The sequence below is a fragment of the Orycteropus afer genome, unplaced genomic scaffold, assembly GCF_000298275.1.
Source record: "Orycteropus afer afer isolate SDZICR_OR568_19922 unplaced genomic scaffold, OryAfe1.0 scaffold00055, whole genome shotgun sequence".
NCBI lineage: Eukaryota > Metazoa > Chordata > Mammalia > Tubulidentata > Orycteropodidae > Orycteropus > Orycteropus afer.
Window position 1 is genome coordinate 2,232,221 of NW_006921642.1, and position 7,727 is coordinate 2,239,947.

Here is a 7,727-nt window from a genome sequence, read left to right on the forward strand (position 1 = left end):
CCTCCTTGGGTTTCCGAGGCAGTATCACTACGGAAGTAGATTGCCCAACCTTCCTTCTGAGGAGTGGCTAGTGGGTTTGAACCGCCAGCCTTCTGCTTAGCAGTCAAGTGCCTTAGCCACTACACTACCAGAGCTCCTAGAGGCCCAATAGGTCAGAGTCAAACTGCTCCATAGGGTTTCCAAGGCTGTAAATCTTTACAGAAGCAGATTGTCTCGTCTTTCTTCTGCAGAGCAGCTAGGGAGTTTGAACTGCCAATCATTTGGTTAATAGCAAAATGCTTAACTATAAGGGTTTCTGGAAGCCTTCTCTAATCCCCTTAAAAAGATGATTACCTCATAGCATTATTATTTCCTTGTAATATTTGCCACTGAATTTGAAGTAGCAGTCTTATTCCTCTACTAAAGTATGTGTTCTTCAAGGGTAAAGATAATTATTGTCCAATCTACCACGAGCTTTGACGCTCATGCACGTAAATATTTAGAGAGCTGAATCAAAATCATCAGTTATGATTGCAAAAGTATAGTTGTAACTATGCTTTTGTAACTCAGGGATAATCCTTTAAAAATTGTGAAAATATTCTAAAGAAAGTAGACTGTAGAGGTATGCCATATGGTTGCTAAGGAATACATAGTTTTAGGGGAGTTTCAATGTAAGGGAGAATTAGCCTCTTCCTGATTAAAGTATTTTCTCCAATATCATTGTATCCCTCAAAGAATATGAAGGTTTGGGTCTTCAAAATCATTTGTTTGTAGATCACGGCTTGGTATAAAAAGTCAGCTCTGTGAGGAACTAAATTTGGATTTTGATAAATGACTTTTGTGGCCAATTTTGGTAACTAGCTATATTCTGTTCTGTATATTTTGGCAGGTCTGTTCTTGAAAGATATGATTCTGTGTTGATTAGGCAAATATATCATAAGTGTGTATCTTCCTTTTTTTTTTTTTTTTCCTCTTGGATTCAATGAACCTATTCAAAACAGGAACTCTACTTTTTTCTTTAGAAGATCTAACCAATTGATATTATCATTATGAGAAACCCTGTACCTGAGTTCTTACATTCATTGAATATTGTATTAAAACCCATAATAGGAACATTCACTTTTTAAAAAATCTGTGGAGACATTACAAGGAATCAGTTTGAATCAGGGGTCATTGCAGTCAAGCTTTCCATCCCAAAGACCAAGTTGTTTTACCTGAAGAGAATATCACTCCCAAAATGTATACTTCTTACTCCATTGGCCTGCAAACAAACTAACTAACAAAAATATTTTCTCCCTGACATAAGTTGGATATCTCATATTCTTGTACTAAATTTAAGATTCAAAAACTCCGTTTTGGTGTAATTAAGGTAAATATGCAAATAAGAAAGCAAATAAACAAACAAATAGAATTGTTTTTACTCACATTTTCTTCTCTACTTTTCTTCCTTCTTCCTCCTTCTTTCTTTCCCTATCTTTCTTTATTGAATTTCTGGGTGGTGCAAAGTTAATTAATATGTTTGGCTGCTAACAAAAAAGTTGAAAATTCAAGTCACCCAGAGGCACCTCGAAAGTAAGACCTGGTGACTTCTGAAAAATCAGCCATTGAAAACCCTGTGGGGCACAGTCCCATCCAGACACAAATGAAGTTGTCATGAGTTGGAGTTAACTTGAGGACAACTGATACTGGTCTTTCCATGCAAATGTTTCAGTCACATAAATTTGACCTAACAGCTGCATTTGGCACCATTGACTTTTCTCTTTAAAACACTTTCTTCACTTGGTTTCCAAGACATCACACTCATCTGCTTTTTCTCCTTCATATACAGCTACTAAGGGGCCCTGGTGGTGCTGTGGTTAAGCACTTGGCTACTAACTAAACCCACTAGCCGCTCACAGGAGAAAGATGTGTCATTCTGCTTCCATAAATATTATAGCCTTGGAAACCCTATGGGGGTAGTTCTCCTCTATCCTAGAGGGTTATTGTGAGTCAGAAATAACTTGACAGGCAGTGGATTTAGCGCTGGTTTATCTGGCTACTAGTTCTTAATCTGCTTTGCTTGTTCTGTCAAGCCTCATGTGTTGTCTTTCTACAATTACCACAAAAGTGATCTCATCTGGCCCAGTGGCTGTAAATACCACCTACATGCCTATGACTCTCCAATTTATGTCTCCACATTCATATATCCAGCAGCCTCCTCAATTTATCACTTGGATTTCTAATAAAAATTTGAAGTTAACATGTACAGCTTGAGCCCTCCACCTTCATCCTGCTATTCTGCCATCAAAGCCAACGTTACCTTACTTTTCCTACTGCCTCCTCAATCATGCTGTATGACAACTCTGTTCCTCTAGCTGCTTAGGCCAAAAGAGAAATATTTTTTACTCTCAGTGTATCAGTAAATCCCATAGGCTCGGCTTTCAACTACATCCAAAATGTAAGCATTCCTTACTGCTCACATTGGTAAATCCCTTAGCCCAAGTTTTTCTTGCCTGAATTTTGACCATAACCTCCTTCCTAACTGGCCTACCTGCTTTTGTCCTTACTCCTTTTCTGCTTTTTTTTTTTTTTTAAATTAGGAAGTAATTGTGGTCTTGTTATAAAAGTATGTCAGACTTTGTCCCAACTTCATTCAGATTACTGCTGTGACCTAAAATCTTACGTGGTAGGAAACCATCTACTTCTCTGATCTTGTCTTTACTTGAAACTGCTGTTTCCACAGCCTGGACTGCTCTTATCCACATAACTACATGGTTCCTACCTCTATTCTTTCAGGTCTTTATTCAAAAGTTAAGGTCACTGCAAGACACCTGCATTTAGTACCCTACCCATTTTCCCTCAGCTCAAAACAAAGGTTACTTGCTATTTCAGTAGACAGTTGCATATGCAATGATTACTTTATACCTCAAGCCTCCTGTGTCTCTCTTTCTAAGGGCATTCCTGGCCATTGAAACCGGAAGGGTCAGGGAGTTAATGCTCCAGCTTCCTCATCCCTCAGGAGGATAATTCTAAGATATGATCTACACAGTCTCTCAAGGGTCCTCATTGAGACTGATCACTGATTGCTCAAAAGGGTAACTTACTCATAAATACACGATTCATTGCTTTTTTTTTCCCTTGATTCACTTCCCAATTTTCTCATTGTGCTTCATAGAACTGTCTTACAAATAAATTTTTGTTGATGTTAGTTGCTGTCAAGTCAGCTCTGACTAGTGGTAGCCCTACATACAATAGAACAAACTGGCGCCTGGTCTTGTGCCATCTTCACGATAGCTAGTGTACTTAAGTGCACTGCTGTGACCATTGTGTATTTGAATGCCTTCCAACTTAGTAGGTTCGTCTTCCAGACTATCGTTGTTGTCATCTTATAGAGATACCAGGATGATTGCTTTCTCAGGAAAAACTCTGCTGGACTATTTATTTAGAATGAAAACTCTAGACACAGCCTCAATACTTCAAATGCTTCTTTCCTATTCTATTCTTTTTAGCACCTCCACTCTTTAAAGTACTCCACGTTTTATTTACTTTTGTTGTTTACTGTCTATGTTTCCAACCTGAGTGTAAGCAATGGGGCAGTAAAGTCTGCTTTGGTTTCTTCTGATAATTCAATCCTTAGAACACTGTCTTCCTTATAGTATGTGCTCAATAAATACTTTGTGATTTCTTTGGCATGTGGAAATAGGAAAATTTCTTTTTAGACAGGTATAGCACTATAGAATCTTGGACTTGGAAGAGACCTCAGAGGTGATTGAATCCTATTCCTTTTCAGTGCAGACATATCCAGATAACATTCCTGACAAGCCATCAATCATTTATTCTCTTGTCAGCTACTCTAGTGATGGAAGAATTTGCAGTCTCATCACACAGGCCATTCCCCCATTAAAGAATTCAGTTCATTTAATTCAACAAACATTTCTAAGACAACATTAATTCCCATGCAGACCGTATTCCTTAAGGAAACTGACTCCACCACCAACTCCAGGAGTGAGAACTCAGGTCATCTTCCTTACTACTAACCGGTTCAAGAATGGCGTGTCAAAAGAAGTTTGCATCTGGCTTGTTATCATTTGATCTCTGGTTCTTTGGATTTGAGTCAGCAGCCTGCCATCTTACCTGCCAACCTTGGATTCATCAGCCTCAGTGGTCTGTGAGCCAGAAGCTTGTTGTTTGACTTGATGTCTGACTTTGTTGATCTTGGGTTCGTCAACCCCTGCAGGTACATGAGTCAGAAGAAGTCTCCAGACTGGTCTGACCTTCAGACTTGGGACTTGCCAAGCCCTACAACTTCGTGAACCATTTCCTTGAGATAAATCTCTCTACATATATACATGTATAAGCTTTACTGGTTTTGCTTCTCTAGGGAACCCGGCCAAAGGTAATGAGTGATCTCCTTGTTTCTCCAATCATGAAGCAGACCTTACTTCTGGACTTAGAATTATACAAGCCATTAAATTCCTTTATTAATTAAATCAATGCAACTAAGGTGTTCTGCAATCCTGACATTCCACATGCAATATCCAAAAGGAATATACTTTTTCCAAATGAACAAGTCAACAATGATGAACTTCTTGATATAGCTGACATGTGTTATGGAAATCACATTTTCATGCCTCCCCTCAGATTTCATTATAATTAATCCTGACCTTCATCAGACACTTTAGAATTTTTAAAATAAGTGATAAGTAGGAACATAGATGGGGTGCTTTCATTTTCTTTTTTAAAAAAATCATCTATGTGTACTTATATTGGCATCAGCTTCCAACCTGTTACGTAAAATTTAAAATAATCTGCTCTTAATTTGTCACATAATAGATTACCAATTGTCCCTACATTTTGCATTTCTTAGCTTAAACTACCTTATACTTGAAAACAGAGGGTTCCCTATAGTCACAAAGAAACATGTTTATTCAACACTATCCAAGAAGCTCATGGACACAGTCCAAATTATAATTCAAAACTGAAAAGAATGTGTTGGACTACAGTGTCCAACACATAAGGAAGTGACTTAATTTTATTACCTTCAATCACAGTTACATTAACCATTTGTGTTTTTGTAGGTTGCTGTTGAGTTGGCTCCAACTCATGAGGACCTTATGTGTAACAGGACAGAACATTGGCCAGTCTTGTGTCATCTTCCTGCATGGTATCAGACAATGTTCTGTTGTAATCCGTAAGGTTTTCATTGGCTAGCATAGTGCCTAAGGCACTTGACTGCTAACTACAAGGCTGGCGGTTCAAACCCACCAGGCACTCCTTGGAAGGAAGGTTGGGCAATCTACTTCCATAGTGATACTGCCTCGGAAACCCAAGGGAGGGGTCACTATGAGTCGGGTCTGACTTGACGGCAAACAACAACAACAACAATTTTCAGAAATAAATCACTAGTCCTTTCTTCCTAGTCAGGCTTAGTCTGGAAACTCCACTGAATCCTGTCCACCATGTTTGACTCTGTTGGTACTTAAAAAGCCAGTAGCATAGCTTTCAGCATCATAGCAACATCAAAGCTACCACAGTACATATGACAAGCTAACTGAAAATAATCTTGGAAGCTCTGGTGGTGTGTGCATTAGGCATTTGACTGCTAACCAGAAGACTGGTGGTTCAAACCTACAAATCACTCCTCGGAAGGAAAATTGGGTGATCTACTTCTGTCGGGATACTACCTCAAAAATCCAAGGGAGGTCACTATGAGTAGGAAATGACTTGACAGCATTGAGTTTGGTTTTGGTTTGTATCTTATATCTCAAATACCACTATGAATCTTCAATTCTTTTATGATATGCAAAATTTCAAATCAAGACACAGAGTCTGATTATGGAACAGATTGTTTGAAATCAGGACTCTAATGAACAATTCTGCCCTTTCACTGGCCACATTTTTGGTTGCCCTCAAACTTTAAGATGTCATGATTTCCCATAAATGAAACAAATCATCTTGTTCAAAAAATATGAGTTATTTGTACATGTTTTCCAAGCGTTGTTGAAAACGAAAAGAAAATAATAATAATAAATATTCGTGAATGAGGTGACTAGAGTTGGAGCAAAATGCTTAGAAGCATTCTTAACTATTTCTTTAACAAGACACCAAATTAGCTCTTCACAATCCTTCTTGGGGGAAAAAAGCTATTACTTTTTAAAGACCATATTAAAGTGTGTATTCTATATAACGATGCTGGATGAGGGAGGAGAGTGGGTCTAGGGCAGACTTGGGAAAGTTTTAATCATTGAACTATGCAGAACAACTGGGGCTGTGGCGGGAAGCAGTAGGGAAATGGAACTGCCTTTGCAGAACCAAACTAGCCTACAGGCATTCCTGATCTGAGGAAAACACTTTAATTAATATGTAAAACAGCAGTGGGAAGAAAAGTGAAGGTTAATTTCCAAACCACATCACAACCGGCAGTATTCAGGTTATGAAACCTTGGGAAACTTATAGGTGTTCCTGTTTAAAGGCATAGAGGTGCTTTTGTATGTGAACAACTTCTAAGGGACTCAAAAGCCCTTTTATCCGCCCCCCACAGTGGTATTACTCTTTCTGTGCTTAAAAACATTGCTATTGACTGGCAGACTGTTGTTTTTAATTTGCAACGTGTCCTCCATTTTGCAAAACCACTGAGGGATTCACAGTGACTGGAAGGCAATTGTTTGGGACCAGCCTGAAAGGAACATTTATGAGTGGGAGAGTTCCTTTTCCTCTTTTACTTTCTTGCTGCTTCCTTTGTTCCTGCTGTCGGCTACCTTTTGGAATTTGTGAAACAAGCTGTCTTAGGCTGCTCAGGAAACTGTTCTGTACTTGCCTGAGGTAAGACTGTAGCTCATTTCCTGGGCTGGAGCCTTAAATCCTGACCTGAGCAGACAGTATCAAATTCTCACTGTGCCAACGATCAAAGTCTGGCTAAAATAGTGGATTCTCTGAGATGTATGAAGAAATAGACATGACAAGTCATTGCTTAGATTGACCCAAAGAAACTTCATTCAGGGCATGAATGATTAATAAAATTAGAGAACACACGCAGTGTCCTAAAGAGAAGCCAAAGTGAGAATGTGTGTGTGCGTGCAGCTGTGGCATGTACATGTGTGTGTTTGTGTTGCTTGACTCCTTCCTCAATGTCTCATGGATACCTCCAAAGCAACATGTCTGTAAACTTCTTAGGAGCAGTCAGAAGCTTGGGAATAATGCTATATTCTTCACATTCCTTATTAGCCAATAAAATACTAAGTCTTTGCCATCAGACTACCTGAGTATCTCCAAAATAGGGGTTACTAAACTTTCTTGGGGTTACTCAAACTTTCCTTTGAGAATCAACTAAAACTCTTCCCAGGAAGAAAAACATATCTGTACATGTACGCAAAACTTACATACATATTCAGGGTTTTCACTTAATCCCCTCAAACCCGGTTAAAATTTCCACTCTAGAATTGTTCCCTTTGTACCATTTTCACTGCCACTACCTTTTACCTGGAGACTTACTATCACTTCCTGGCTAGCCTCCCAGACTCCAACAGAGTTCCTTTCCAACCACTCAACCACTGGCCAGAATCCCTTTCTTCATCCCTCACTGGGAGTCCCTCAGAGGCCTTTAGAACAAAGTCCAAACATGTTAAGCTGACACTCAAGGTTGTGTGAGTTTGTCATCCCCTGCTGTAGGCATTGTTGTTATTGTTAGGTGCCATCAAGCTCATTCTCACTTACAATGACCCCATGTTACACAGTGGAACTACCCATAGGGGTTTTTTTTTTTTTTTTTT